This window comes from Taeniopygia guttata, chromosome Z, assembly GCF_048771995.1.
Source record: "Taeniopygia guttata chromosome Z, bTaeGut7.mat, whole genome shotgun sequence".
Lineage (NCBI taxonomy): Eukaryota > Metazoa > Chordata > Aves > Passeriformes > Estrildidae > Taeniopygia > Taeniopygia guttata.
Genome location: NC_133063.1, coordinates 50335330 through 50350348, shown reverse-complemented (window position 1 = coordinate 50350348; position 15019 = coordinate 50335330). Strand labels below are relative to the sequence as shown.

Genomic DNA, 15019 nt, shown 5'->3' with positions numbered 1-15019 from the left:
ATTTGCAATTTCTGACTTTTGTAAATGCTGGTAGAAGTACTACCTTTTAAACTTCTGGTTAAACTGTATGATTTGTAAAATGTGCACACGGCTTCTCTGCAAAGGAAGTTCTTTAATATTCTTTATTGGCTGGAGGAAAGTAGGTGCCAAATACAACTGTGAAATGAGAAACAATGCACAAAGGAAAAGTTCCAGAACATCAACACATCCGTTACTTTTCTCTGCCATAAATAACCAACACACCCTTAAACACAAGACTAAATGGCTCCAGGAAACTCTCATTAATGAAAATGTCCTAGCTAGACTTCTCACTTTCATTTGGAATTACATGCTTCAAGAACTTTTTTCTGACCTAGACAGCAGATCTGTTGTTCTCTAAGTAATACTAAGCCTTGAGATAGACTAAAATAAACTGAAGCTAACCTACTTTCCACAGAGACTTAAACCTCTCCCTCTCAATGTCCAAAATATTAGTGTTGAAAGGCAAAGCCCTGCTGCTGTTGACATCAATGACAAGACCCTACACTGACTATATAAAGACATAGCTGTGTATTCCAGCATCTGTCCTTCAGTTCTCTGCAAAACAGAGATAACACAGGAAACAAACAGCATTCATGTATGTACTCTATGCAGATAAATTTCCTCATAAAATATAGCAGCTCTGATAGTTTATGGAGAAGACGTCATAATGAGACTGTATGCATGCACAGCATATTTACTGCAGATAGGAAGTAGCAGGGTAATTAGGCCACTCATTTATCTAGGGAATGTTTATATTAAAATTAACATATTTCACTGTATAAAAAAAGAGATAACTGATACCAACCATCTGTAGTCTTATCATCTTGAAACTCCTGCTATATAAACTTGTCGTAAATTGTACCAGACCTAGAAATTTCTGTCTCTTAACTTCCAATTGAGTTACTGAACATTCAGTTATTATTACAATATCAAAACATTAATACAACTTCAGGAACTATCCCTACCTCATTTTTGTCCTGGAAGCCTTTTCTAATTTTACAATCATACTTTTCTGCTTAAAAAAAAAAACCTCAAATACACACTGCTCCTGTATGAAACGTCTGTAATTTACAGGGAAGCTATCTGGCTAATTAAACAGGGAAAATAGTAAAAATTACTATTGCTTAGTTTTGTGATCTAGAAAATTTGCAAATCTTCTGCCACTACTGATGGTATCACGCACATGCTACAGGGCTTTCTAACAAGTGAGATGCCTGTGAGCCTTTACTATTTGAAATAGCATGAGCTGCAAAAAAAGGAAGGTGGTACAATTTCATTTAACATTTTCAATGCCTTTTAAAGACAGTTCTTGTGTCATTTTCTTGGATGGAAACCTGCATATGTGTGTATCGTCCATGGGACAAAGTGCATGCTACATCGTCATGAAATTTAGATGCCAGCTCTAGAAAGGGCATCAGGCTCCAGTTAATGAGATCAAGAAACAAAGACAGAGGCAGTCCTCCCTTGAACAGGTGTGTACAATGAAATGTCCACCTTCTCGTCAAACCTAGTAGTGCTATGGGTATTCCCAGTTTCATTGTGATTTGGCTGCTTTTGCATGAAAGAAAGTAGAAGGGCTTCTAGGCTAGAATGGGAACTAAATGGGAAAATGTTTTTAGGTTACTGACATATCAAACCTCTTTGTGCCTGCAATAAAGACTTCACCAGAGAATTGGACAACCAGGAGCCTTTTCAGTGAGGAGAGATTTGGTAGTGTGAAAGGATGACTGATGTGCTGGAAAGGCAACTGCTTAAACCTACTAAATAGAAGATCCCTAATAGGAGTCTTGCCTTAAAGTCTGTCCATCCTTGGAGCCGTGGATGTTTCAATGTGCATCAATGTTCTGCTTGGGATTCACAGCTCATGGCTTTTCTTCAATTCAAGTTTAAAATAATCCTGGAATTGTAGGTGTATAAGGAGACTTAATCCTTCCTCTTGAAAAGACCAACACATAGTGGCCAACACAAGTGTCTCAGGGTTCAAGGCCTGAAGTCAAGGTGTTCTTGAGCTAGAACAGATCAGAAGACATGTATCGTGATGCATGACTGAACCACACGGTTCATGTGCATCTTGCTGGTCTATTGCATGTCCAGTGCTGTTTGCACAACTAAAAATGCTGGAAAGGAGATAGAACAGTGCCAGATTTCTTCTCTGCAGAACAGTTTATCTTCAATTAGACTGTGCAGGCAATGTGCAGGATGGTGGGAGAGTCTGGATTTGGGGACCTGAAACCTACTTAGCCATCGTGGGACATAAGTCTGGCCCAGGAATTCAATGCAAGTATTTGCAGTTTTCTGTCATCTGGGTTGTGAGACAAATAAAAAATCTGCATCAACTTGGAAAATGCAGGCAGAAAAATACAAGGAAAATCCAGCATTCACTTTTTCTTCCCATTCTCCTGTGGTTGACTGGGGCACAACAGAGGAGCCACAGGCTTGCCAACCCTTCTGATTTTACGGGTCTCATGGCATTTTTTTTTTTTAATTGCCCGACTCTCGAGACTGTGGGATTGTGAGAATTTCAAGTTTCATTTACAAGAAAGGCTGACATGCAACAGTTGCGGCTTCAAAGAAATGTTGGAGGTCAAGTCTCAGACCTCAAAAACTAGTGGCAAATACTAAGATATAATTAATAAAGAATCGCCTGCATCTGTGGAGCCAGGCCCACCGCGTCCAACCCTGGAGGTCTGGCAGCACTGGAAGTATTCAAGGTACTTTTCTATAAAGGGTATTTGACTGTGACACAGACAGAGCCCGAAAGGCTCAGATGAGACCCGCGCCTCCACTCTCCCCGCAGCACACTCGCCGCAGCCCGCTGGGGACCCAGCCACACCGCCGGCGCTGCGGTGTCCCCGGCAGCTCGGCCCCCACCACACGGCCAAGGGCGCCGTCAGCTCGCAGCGCCGGGCAGCTTCGGCACGGCAGCACCGGGGCTGCTGCAGCGGGGCCGAGCCGGGCCGCGCCGGGCAGCGGGAGGCGGCGGTGCCCGGGGCACGGCCGGGGGCGGCGGCGGGCGGTGCGCGGCACAGGCTCCTCCCGCGGGCAGCCCGCCAGCCCAGCTCCTCCATCCCTCCCTCCCTCCCTCCCTCCCTCCCTCTCTTTCCCTCCTTCCCTCCCTCTGCGGCTGCATCCCTCCTTCCTGTCGGCGCTGCGCACTCTGCCGCCGGAGCTGGGCCGCGCCGCGCACCGCCCGCGCACCCGCGGCATGCGGCCCCCTCAGGGAGCGGCCGGGCGGCGCCGGGTGAGTGTGGCACCGCGCCGGGTCCCGCGCCCGGCCGCTCGCACCTGGGAGGAGGTGGCCGAGGGGCGCGATGATGGATGTTCCCTCCATCCCTCCCTCGCTCCGCCCGCCGCGGGGAGGTGCCGGCCGGGAGGGGCGGGGGGGGCTGGCAGCCCCACCGGGACCCTGCGCGGCGGCAGGGATTTTCGGAGAGCCCCCCCGGCTGCCTGTCTGGGTCGTGCGGCTCGGGGCTCGCCGGGGCTGGGGACAGGTGGAGGCGGCGGCGCCGGGGGCGCGGCGGGGTCGGAGCCGGTGTGGGCGCAGACCGCGGCAGCCTCCCTCGGGGGCGCGGGGGGAGACCGGCGGCTCCGCTCTGCCGCTGCCCGGAGCCTGCGACTTAAATAGAGGCTGTGTTTTGTCAACAGCTCATTCTGCTGGCCGGCAGGTTGGCTGGCTCGAGGACTAAGCAGCGGGTAAATACTATTTATGCCTCTTCTTGTAATTTTAGTTTATTTATTTTATTTTATTTTTATGTATTTTATTTTACTTTTCTTTATTTTGTAATAAGTGGTACGCTTTTGGAACATGGACCTTAAGAGGAGACTCCAGAGCCCCTTCAGTGTTTGGGGAGCATCCAGACATGCTGGGTGCCTCGCTGCGCACTGGCTGTGCAGAGACTCTGGCACAGCGGCAGCTGTGTCTGTTTTGAGTGATTGAATTTCTAATGTGTCTAGATATCGTGTTTGAAAACGATCTGTGAAAACCTTTGAGGTAGTTCTGTAAAGAACGTTATTCCCTTGTAAAATTCAGCGTCTAAATTTGAATTGACTATGTTGTGCTGGCATGCTGTGTGTTACTTTGGTAGGAATTGGTTATATGCATGCTTTGTTTTTCAGTTGTCATTGGTGGTGAATGCCTGGGAAGTTTGCAATGAATGGGAGTGAAAATCTGGATAGGTATTATAATCACCTAATACTGAGGAGAGTGGGATAGTGAGCTGCTGTCTAGGAATTGTCACTCTGATTCTTTTCGACAGATTTTCTCACTTAAAATAGTCAGATATTTATATTCCATTATCAAGGCCATGTTCTGTCAAACTTCCTCCGGGAAGTTTTGGGAATTGGGTTGATTTCTGCTGTATTTGAAACTCAGCTTATTACCTAAGTAAGGCAGTGTGACTTGTCTTTGACATCTCACCTGGAAATCTGTTCTGCTTTTTCTCCTTACTGTAGAAGAAATATTTAAATTCTTCCTAAACCCTTAGTTCAACCCCGCAGCATGAACCCAGGCTGCTAATAAGACTAAGCAGGTTTAGTAACTGTGAGAAAGGTTGAACTCTGTGTCATGCCATGTTCCCTCTCAAAACAGCATGTGGCAATGCCAGCTCAGACAGAATGTTTTTTTGGTGTAGATCCATCAGTGCCCACGTGCTTTATATATCAAGCTTTGCACATTCTGTAGGGAAGAATGCATGAATGACTTAATCGGCAGAAAGTCTGCGCTTGTCCTTAGCTCATCAACCATTTTATGCTTCACGATTTTGGTGATAAAGATAAGAATTGATTTCTGTAGATAAAGGTGAGAATAGATTAGAACTCTCCTGGATTTGGCCAAAATTTGAATCTAGATCAAAAAACAATATCTTTGATGAGTAGAAGGATTTGCATGTGGAAGAGACAGGAGCAAATGCCATGTGTATCCACAGAATGAGTAGCAAGCACCATATCTGCACTTGGTTATTATTTGTCAGCATGAGTTGCTGGCTATTAGCTGGAGATGGGTCTGCGGATTACTTTGGAGAGGTCTAAAAAAGACAGACTAGTCTCAGTAGACTGCAGGGCTGTGATCTACCCTGGAAAATTTGCAGAAAGCCACAAAATGAAAGCTTACAAATCATTAAGTTAGAACTGGTTTGGATTATAACTTTTAGGGAGTCAGTAGATCACCCTATTTTGTTTGCTTTCTGTTTACTAAGTCTTTGCATCCTTTCATCTTATCGCTGTTTCACCTATTCAGACTTTTATTAGCATTACTAAGTGATAACAATTTCCATTGTGCACTCTCCAAACACACCACTTTAGTCACCTAGAGCAACCACTGGCAAGCATTATCTGTGAATTAGATAGTGCAAAATCCCTTTACAGGTGTGCTGAGGAAAGGGAGAGACTTAACCTTTAGGTGAGGACATTCTCACAGACTTGCCAAAGGCAAATCAGGAATACATGGGAACAGCCATATGGGTGGAGATGCTCCTCTCACAGAGGGGAAGACTTTTCCCCAGGTGGCAAAGCTGCTGCTGCTACTCCAACAGGTATTCATAGCACTTTAATTTCAAGTGCTTGTTGAGTTACAGTCTCTGGCTATAAGGTCATATCTGTTTCAGCGTCATGCAGCTCAGGGTGTTAGAAAATGTTTAAAAAATATCTGAATTTATTAACATCCATAGGTAATGCTAGAACAGTATCTCTAAATGTATTAGAAACAACTGTTTTAGAGTATGAATGTTGTGTTGCTTAATCCAGTGAATGTCTGACAGCAAATTTTGTGCTTTATGCAAAGATGTATTTAAACAGCCCACATGTTTGTAAATACTGACTCTATCTTGCAGAACGTCATATATCACAAGGCTGATGCAGATGGATTATGTTTTTCTTTTGCCCCGGGATTTTAGTTATGATTAGCTCTTGACTGGTAGGCATCAAATTTGTCTAAAAAATAAGAAAAATTAATTGCTTCTAGATAAGACTTGAGAAGTGTTCTGTGCTCCAAAGCTGATTGATACATTTTGTTCCATAAACTGTTTAATGCAAAAGATGAAAATAGTCCTTGGTACCAAGACCTGAAGACCATGATCCTGCACTTCCAGTGAGTGTGGTCTCACAAGGACACGAGTGTAGCACTGGGTCTTACTTAAGCAGTTACTTAAGTTTCAGAATCGACAGAAGGGCTGGAGGAGTCTTCATCCTGACTCATCTGTCACTCGCAGTAGCCTGAGGTGTTTCTGATGCCCCCACAAGTGCTGCAGTGACTTGGGTTGCCTCAGAAAAGGGAACATTCCTCCTGCTTTCTTCTCCTATGTCTTTAAACAAAAGCAACAGGGTTTTTTTTTGGAACCTGATCTTTTGGTTCTGCGCTCATTTTATCAGCAGATGCAAGCAGGGAGTAGTTACTTTGTGAATCTTGATTGTTTTAGTATCAGGCAAGTGGTATGGCCCTGTCAAAGATGAGACTGCATCTATGTGTGCTGATCTCTACAAAATTTATCATGACCTCTCCTTTTATTTCTTTTTCCTCTCTAATATTTACCTGCAACTAAGTGGGATTTTCAAACATGTCTCTTTTAGGTTGAAGCATGTCTCTTTTAGATTGACATGCTTAAATGTCTTCAGGGATGATCTTCCAGAATCACAGGGATTTCTTCCAGAGCCATTAGCATGGCAGTGATGAGGGCTAATGATGATATAAATTCCTAGATGAACAGACCTATTTTCTTACCTATTGAGGGCAGCTAGGATATCTATCACTAGAAAACACAGAAATCCCCTGTGTTCTTTGCCTTCCTTCCTTACTTGACTTACAGATGAACAGATTTGAATTAGAATAAATGATCTTTGAAAGTGCTTATCTGTCCCTGAGAAATATATCTGGGGACTGTTTTTCATACTCATCATCATTTCTTTGCTTCTCACTGCTGTCTTCCTTCTTCTGAAAAATTTGCAGTCCCTACATTTACAGACTGTGGGAGCCCTGCTGCTATGTGTCCGTAAGGTCCTTGAACTCTTGCAAGCACCAGAAGCTCAACAGGGCCTTTTGCCACTTTGCTGCTGTCTGCCTTTCCCTGCTGCTGTCTCTTGGAATCATTCCTAGTAGCAGGTTTCACTGTAAGCAGAAAGTGCTTAGGCTAAAAATAGCTCCTAAGCCATTGGTATGAATGTTGGTCAGGGTGTAAGGTTTTGAAGGGCATATGCACTCCCTCTTTTCTGTGCACTGTCTGGAGCTGGCACTGGAGTGAGGTCAACTGTTGCTACAGCTTTTTCTGTTACAGAACCAGCTTTCCCTTATCCTACAGGCAGAGAACTGCTGAGTTGTCAGCTGTTGAGCTGTGCCTTTTACCTCAGGGAGCACAAGTTATAAAAGCACATGTCATGGAAACAAGGGCAGCACTGTGGCAATTCCCTGCTCCTTCTGCCTCAATTCCTACCCTGCCAAAAACCAGACCCTCAGCACAGCTCACAGGAGAGGATGGACTGCTAAGCTGGCAGGTTGGTTTTAGCAACACCCCCCCACCCCTCTATTGGGCTATGTGTTCTAAGGGAGCAGTCTCCTTTCTCATCCCTATACCCAGCAATTCGGTGGAAGTTTCCTGCAAAACCAAAAGCACAGCCTTTCAGCGAGCCTCAGCCTCCTGAAATTTCCTTAAGTAGATAAGGTAGTGCTTTCTTTAGGTTGATTTTATGTTGCAGAATTCTCTCTCCAGTCAACCAATTTTAGTGATACAGTACCATTTGCTAGGAAATTATTGTGGGTTTTTTTTTTTTTTTTTTAGTTTTTGGTGGAGATGTTTTTGTGGCTTTTTTGTTTTCTTTTGTTCTGGAGGGGAATATTGATGAGTAATGTTATGGTAGTGTTCTCTGCCAGTATAGCTTACTGCATTTTGAACAGTCAAAAAGTACTTTATTTTGGACTATACATATATTCCAAAAATAGAGGTATGCATTTGTGCTTGCTTTGTACCTACAACTGCACTGATAACACCTTTATAATATTGACTGAACCTTGATAGTTTCATATGAAGGTTGCCTGGTAATTTGTAGTGCATAATCATGAGATTTAAATAAAGCAATGTATTTGAGTATTTTCTTTAGGTGATAAACACTGTCTGAAAAGTATGCTGGAATGCTTCTTATGCTTGCATAATTTTGTCATAATTGCACAAGTTGCTTAAAGGTATAATGAAAGTAGTACAAGCAACAGGGGTGGTTGAGGCTGGTTTACACTGTCAATCTGGCTCAGAAATGGTCCATGTTTTACTTCTGGGCCTCAGCCATCCACTTAAGCTACTTTTGCTCCCTGAATAAATCAGTTACTTCCCTCCAAGAAGAAATGCAGGCATAACATGTACATAACTCAGGCACAGTTAAGCAATTTTTCTGGATGGTATGGGTGTGGCCTATGGCAAGGTTGGCTAGGGTGGTGAGCAGAGCAAGCCAGCTCTCTCCCAGCTGGCGTGATGCCCTTGAATGCCCTCCACATTGTGCCCTTGGGCATGACACACTTTTCAGCCTAAAGCTTTAAAAATTGCTCTTTCTTAATTTCAAACACTTTGAACACAGAAGGACAAGAGAAGCTCCTTTGGAGCCAGATGGTGACCCAGGCCACTTACTGCAAAGTTGTCTAGTCCAGACTGAGGGTGGTCTCAATCAATGTGAAGGTGAGCCCCTCTGCAGCATTTAGGCTTTGGGTGAAGACGCCTTCACACTGCAGTCCATCAGGGTGGTCTGAGAATATCTGGTGTTCATATTTTCTTTTCCATTATTAGCTGCATTTCAAAGTATATGCATGTTTGAGAGTTGCATATCCCATGTATCTTGAAGAATCCGTAGGAAAGAGAAATCTGGACAAGTGAAAGGAGAGTCTTGGCTCTGTTTGGCATGGGGTAGGTCTGGGTAATTGCCTTTTGGGGTTATTTGGTGGTACTGCTTTAGCCTGGCAGCCCTTCTTCTTTCCAAGCAGGATTTAGCACAATCACCCAGAAGCTCTTGTGCCAAGAGAGCAGTGCTGCTCATCGTGTCATGTAACTATGTTTGTATGGCAGATCATGGTTTTGTCCTTCCTGAACTGGGTGCTCTAATGGCCTCTCTTTAGTGTAAAATCAGTGAGGACAGAGCCTCAAAGTATCTTTCTCAAATAATTGGTTTGAATATTACTGCAAAGCAAAAATGCTTCCTAAATCAAATGAACTTCAGAAGAAAATTATAATGGTCAATATTATAGGTGGAGCATCTGCAGATTCTGAAGCCCAGAGGGTGAATGTAAGTTATAAGTATTCCAACTATAACTAATTTTCACAATAATTCATGTTTTGGATCAAGTTCAGCACTTGCGGCAAGAGATGTGTGACCTCAGTTTTTACAGCTACTCTGGAGCTAAACCAAGGAGATAAGCTTCTAAGGTTTAACCGTAAGCAGAGAAAAGAGAGGAGGTGAGAGGAGAGGGAAAAAAAATATTTTTCTTGTAAACTGGTGTTGTCTTGAGTTTTGTGCAACAAGAACAGAAGTACCGTGTTTGTGAGGTGATCTTAAATGTCAAATTCCTCTAGGGCTTCACCTACTTGTGAGAATAATAACATCTGCTCCTCAGATTCTACCTGTTCCTCTTCCTTTTCCCCTCCTTCCCCGTGCTCCACACATTTCCAAAAGTTATGGCTGTGGGAAGCCTTTTAGTGTACAGGTCTCAAGGCACATAACTCATATTTCATCTGCTAGAGCAGCATTGTCACACTTCCCAATATAGAACAGCCTTCTCCAAATTAAATGTGATTGGTCTGTTTCTTTTTTCAAGATAATGAGACATTTTTGACCAAATATTGCTACCTATTTTAAAAGACAGGGTCAGTCTGGACGTAAATCCAGCAAGATGTTTTGTGACCCTTATTGTAAGTCTTACCTCAAAGTCAGTATTTTGTCTCTTTCATATTGTCTTCCTTCACCATTAAAATCCTTTCTAAAGTGAGATCTGTGCATGGCTTGTGCTAATCTAGTCTGACAGAATAATGTGAACTAAAGGCTTTAATATAGTAAGACTTGCATTAAACCCATATTTAGAATTTCTTAGTAATTAATACATCCAATCTTATTTTTATTTCAATCAGTTCACTCCTCCCGTGAAAACCTTTGCCAATACATAACTAGTTTTACTTTTCACAATGTTAGTTTTTCAGTGGAGGTCTGTCTACTACCTGGCATTTCCTCTCTTGTCTTACATGGTGGGTTAAGTTTAAATCCTTTCTCTGTGTAGGTAGTTGAGAACTGTGACCAAATAATCTCTCTGAACTAAATAGTTACATTGTGTTAGCCTTTGCAACAACAGACCCAAACTGTTCAAAGTAATAATTTGATCCTGAGTATAAATCGACTTTGTACTGGATGAAACCATTTCCACTGCTAATGAATGGCTAGTTTTTCTCTTGTGTTCTTGAATCAACAGCTTTCATAAGGTGTCTTGGTCCATACAGAAAAAGTTGTTAGTAAAGTTTTATTTTCAATATCTTTTATGTATTTATGTGCTTGAGCTGTGATAACTAATACTTCAAAAACTTTGAAAATGTTTTCCGGTTCCTTCCTTGTGTTTCAACTAGTAAGTGATGCAGCTGGTGTTAACATGCAAAGAATGCATCCTTGAAAACGTTAGATTCTTGTCTGCTGTCCTTTTCCCCTGGTGTATGCATACTTGCTAATCAGTAGTTGGGTTGAAATTTGGGCAGTGATTACTGCAGACAGAAATGGGAGCAAGCACTCAGCATTACAATAGCTGCTGTAGAATTAGGTCACTAACAGGCTTTCAGCAAAATAGTGTTAATTTTCCTCTTCACACACTCAAAGACAGAACGTATAATTTCACATCTTTTGTGAGTAATCCTCTAGTGTGGCATTCCTAGCAATGGTTTATATGAGTCTTTCAGCATCAGGTGCTTCACGTGACTGCCCAGTTCAGCATTCAGCTTTCCTTTACTGAAGACTAAGGAAAGCTCCTGTAGCTGGGCTTCTGCCGACAGTGCAGATGTGAGTTTGTGCATAGCTTCATTCATAAGTTAGAATTAGTCATATACTTACGTTTCTGAAATTCCAGAGCAATATGTGTATATATGTGGTTACTGAGGCTTATTATCTTGCATAAATCTGCAGGGAGTTAGTCACGAGCAGCACTCCTTGGTCAAATGCCCTCTTGCAGAGGACATAGATGATCTCTGATAGCATGTAGCAGCTTGTTTCATGAAGCCTGAGAACTAACATGAATAAGATGCTGCACATTAAGAATTTAACCAGTATTGGTAAAAATTGCCTTCACTCAACCTCTTCTTTGTTTCGCAAGTCCTCTTGACCATTCGTTTTTGCCATACTTAGTGATAGTCACTTGGTTTGGTTTGGCTTTAGTTTTAAAATTTTCTTATTTGGACAAAATAAGGTATTTGTCTCTTACATTCCTAATACCTACATAGATATCTGATCTTTTTAAGCTCTTCTACTGTGGTTGACAAATATTTTCTTTATATAATATTCTAAATTAAAATACTTATATCTGTGAGGCATATGTATTGGCATCTGAATATGTTTTGCATTTATAGTCCGTGTGCAGATTCTGTGAATAGCTCTTTAGTATGGGAAGGTGCAGAAATGGGAAAAGCAGAGTGCTCTCTGAAGATGTTTGTGGTGGTGTTATTTGTATAATACTTTGTGAGTTCTAATGTTTTTCTTTGTGATGAGATTGGCATGAGCTTTTGTAGAATAATATTTCACACAAGGAATAAAAAAATTATGTGTTGGTGTTCATACCATAAAATGAAAGGTTCTGCCAGTCTCTGGATTTTGACAGGTGAACTTATAAGGATGGGCTTGGCCTTGTGCATTATGTGCTGTGTTTCTGAATACACCTGGCTAGATTAATAAAGAGCAGAATTATTCCTAAGGAATAGAATACTGGAATAGAAACTAAAAATAAGCTGAAACAGAATTTCTGATTCATATAACTACACCCAGATTTTAGTTCTCCAGCTTGTCAGGTTCTCCTTGCCCCTGCTTTTTCTTCCCTATGTCTGGCCATCTCAGTCTGCAGCCACTAGAGAGACCACTGAGAATTGTTGCACATCTCTTGCTCCCACAGTTGGACTTGCTCAGCACTTTGGAAACAATAGCTGCTTCACTGCTGACTTGTGAAACAAAAAAGTTAAATGTATCAGCAACAATGCATGAAAAATGTGATGAACAACCTTCCACAGGAAGAGGTTTTTACATCCTACTGTGTATTGGTGTCAGACGCTAATAAGTAAGAAATCCTTCTTCTTTTGTGCTTTATCTGCCAGCTTAATGCTGAGAGAAGTAAACTGTGAGATTTACTAATTATAGCAGGAAGGAAGAACCCTGTTAAGCATAGATAGAAAAGTTGGAATGACTTGTGTGTGTAAAATCCAAGGTTGTTTTTTCCTCTCCTCAGCCCTTTTTTATAGTCCCCTTTCAGAAGAGAAAAACAAAGGAGTACTTCAGGAGGTGAATCTCACTTTCAAGGGAGAATTGAGGGAGAACAGGCAGATGCAAGTTACAGATGCTATAATGATGGTCATGTGAAAGTGATGTGAAGATGTGAGACTTGAAAATTTCTGTTTAGTTTTCTTGTCCTAAGAATGAATCATGTCAGAAGAGACTTGTGGAACTGACTCTATGTCCTACTAGTAGCAGTCTTAATCTTGTATGAGCTGTTTTCAATTTTAAATGAGGTGCAGCATCATTACCCTTGCAGATGCTGCTGTCTCAGCATTTGCTGGTTGGTTATTTACAGAGAATCAAGTCTCTGCTTTTCTTAACTGCTAAAAGAAATTGCAGAAAAGCATTGTTTTATTTTACAGCAGTAAAAATCGTGGATCCTAGCCATTGTGTGTATTATTTTAAAATGTTCATATCTTCATTGCTTTGTTTCTTTTTCTGAGCACTATTTTAATGGTGTAGAGTTTGCTTTACTGTTTTATCCCTGTTGAAACCAGGACAACATCCCTGCAAAGTACTTTTATAGCAGTATTTTCTACTCTGTGACCCTCCATGAAACACCTAAAGGGCTGCTAGGTTTTTTACATCAAGAAAAATAAAGAACCTTTCTGAGATAGAAAAACCCATCCAACAGACAAAATAAAAACTTCTCATTTAGATTATTCTGAAAAACTTTGGCATTTTTAGCATCTTGTTTTTGTGGACTGAGATATTTCAGTCTATGTTTGAATTCTATTTACAGTCATTTAGCAAAAATTGAAAATAAAATTTGAACTTTCATTCATGTTTTCTTTTTAGACCATGTACTGCCTAAATTGAATGATCAGTTGAAATTATTGGAAACTGAAAGCTGAGTGTTAATTTACTTGGAAAACAGCTACATCTCATTCCTCTCACAATGCAGTAAGTGATTAAGGAAGTGCTGCATTGTGGAGGGGATAACATGAAGGAGCACACTAAAACTGAGGTGAGGCTGTAAGTTTCTTGGCAGCATCAAAGTTTATGAGATGCGTAGAAAGGATAACATGAAAGAGTCAGTTTATATTGAGGCACTGGGTTGCTGTGCTGCTGCAAGATCTGCAAGTGGACTGTAAGCCCTTTGCAGGTACCTTTGTGAGTGGAGCAGAGCAGAAAAGGAGGAGTAGTGTTGCCCTCAGAAAGCTGGATTAGTGTGGCTGCATGTCTTTTGAGTCCCTGGCTCCAGTGGAAGCTGTGAGCAGCAAGAGAATGAGGGAGTACTGTTACCATAAACAGGCATGAGAGTGAGTCTATGTACGTGCATGAACTGTGTGGTTAATACAAATTTCTTATAGCCTGTGTCTATGAGATTTAATTAGGAAAGAGACCATCTCCAGTATATTAACTGTAGAAGTTAGTATTTGCTGAGTACTTAATTCCCACACTTTGCGACCTTAAAAGGAGGGATATGCATGTATGTATGTGTAAGTGAAAAAGTCTAGGGGGAGCAAAGTACAATTAAAACAGCGTGTGAAGGAAATAAATGAAGGGAATACAACTGCTGTGTAATTACACATGGACTGACTTGTTCTGATAATATCCTACTAAATTTTAAACCATGCTCCTTTGTCAAGATTGAAAGGGGAATGGCAGCATTGAGGCCCACTTGTGTGCAGAGCAGAGAGGAAAGTCCCCATCCCAGTGGAAGGATGGTCATACATGATAACATGCTGCAGTGTGTCTTCAGTGATCTGTCAGATACTTATTAAGAGAGGAACTACAGCAGGTCTTGAAAGCTTTTAGTTTCAATAAAGATTAGTACAACAGGAATTAGCCAGAAAATATAGATCTGTAGTTTCAGGAATTGCCCATTTCCTTGATTAGTTAAAAAAATCAATTTATTTCTCGTAAGTGACTCTCATTCCTTACATTCACTGTAAAAGGATATTGCATAACTGTTGCTCTTTATTCTCAATATATTATTTAATGTGAAAGCTGCATTTCAGCATTTGTTTTATTTAAGTGCTCTTTGTACACATGAAGAGAGACTTTCTTTGGATTTGGTTCCTTGTACCTTAAAAATAATTTGAATACCACAGGTTTTATTATAAACAATGAAGGATTCCAACCCTTGGGTCATTGCCGGTTTTTAAAAAAAACACACTTGGAATTGCTTCAGTAATTATCAGTGTTCTCTTATAAAACTAATTAGGCTTTTCCTGTGATGGAAAGAAGATTAAAGGTCATATAGTTCAAAATAAGTTTTTGGACATTTCCAGATAAAGGAAACTAACTCTTTAATAAGGTCAACATGTTAAATGTTTGTGAGTTCACAAGGGTGTATGAGCTGAAGAGAACCAGCAGGGACAGTATTATGCAGATAACATGACTCTTTAAGGAAAAGCAATTTTATTCTGCAGTCTTTGTAAAGACTGAGTGATGGGGTCTGACCCTTGAACCTGACATTGAGTAAAGTGCAGCTGACAATGTGGGCAATTGACATTTTCCTCTGAAGACGTGCTGTTTTTAGGCCTACAGAGTGGCTAACAGTATCCTCCAAAAC

At 41.5% G+C, this 15019-nt stretch overlaps 1 protein-coding gene across 3 annotated transcripts in view; it reads left to right on the top strand.

Annotated features, from left to right (window-relative positions):
* Window positions 1-15019, top strand: part of LOC100223352 (leukemia inhibitory factor receptor) — an 88898-nt gene that overhangs the window by 30369 nt on the left and 43510 nt on the right. The window contains exon 1 of one of the 3 annotated variants that reach the window (XM_032744578.3): window positions 3136-3262. The exons of 1 other annotated variant lie outside the window; for it this stretch is intronic. The gene's annotated coding sequence lies outside the window, so the exon portion shown is untranslated. Of the gene's footprint in view, window positions 1-3135; window positions 3263-3406; window positions 3715-15019 lie in introns of those variants that run through there. One more of the 3 variants, XM_002195588.7, reaches the window with a different exon arrangement.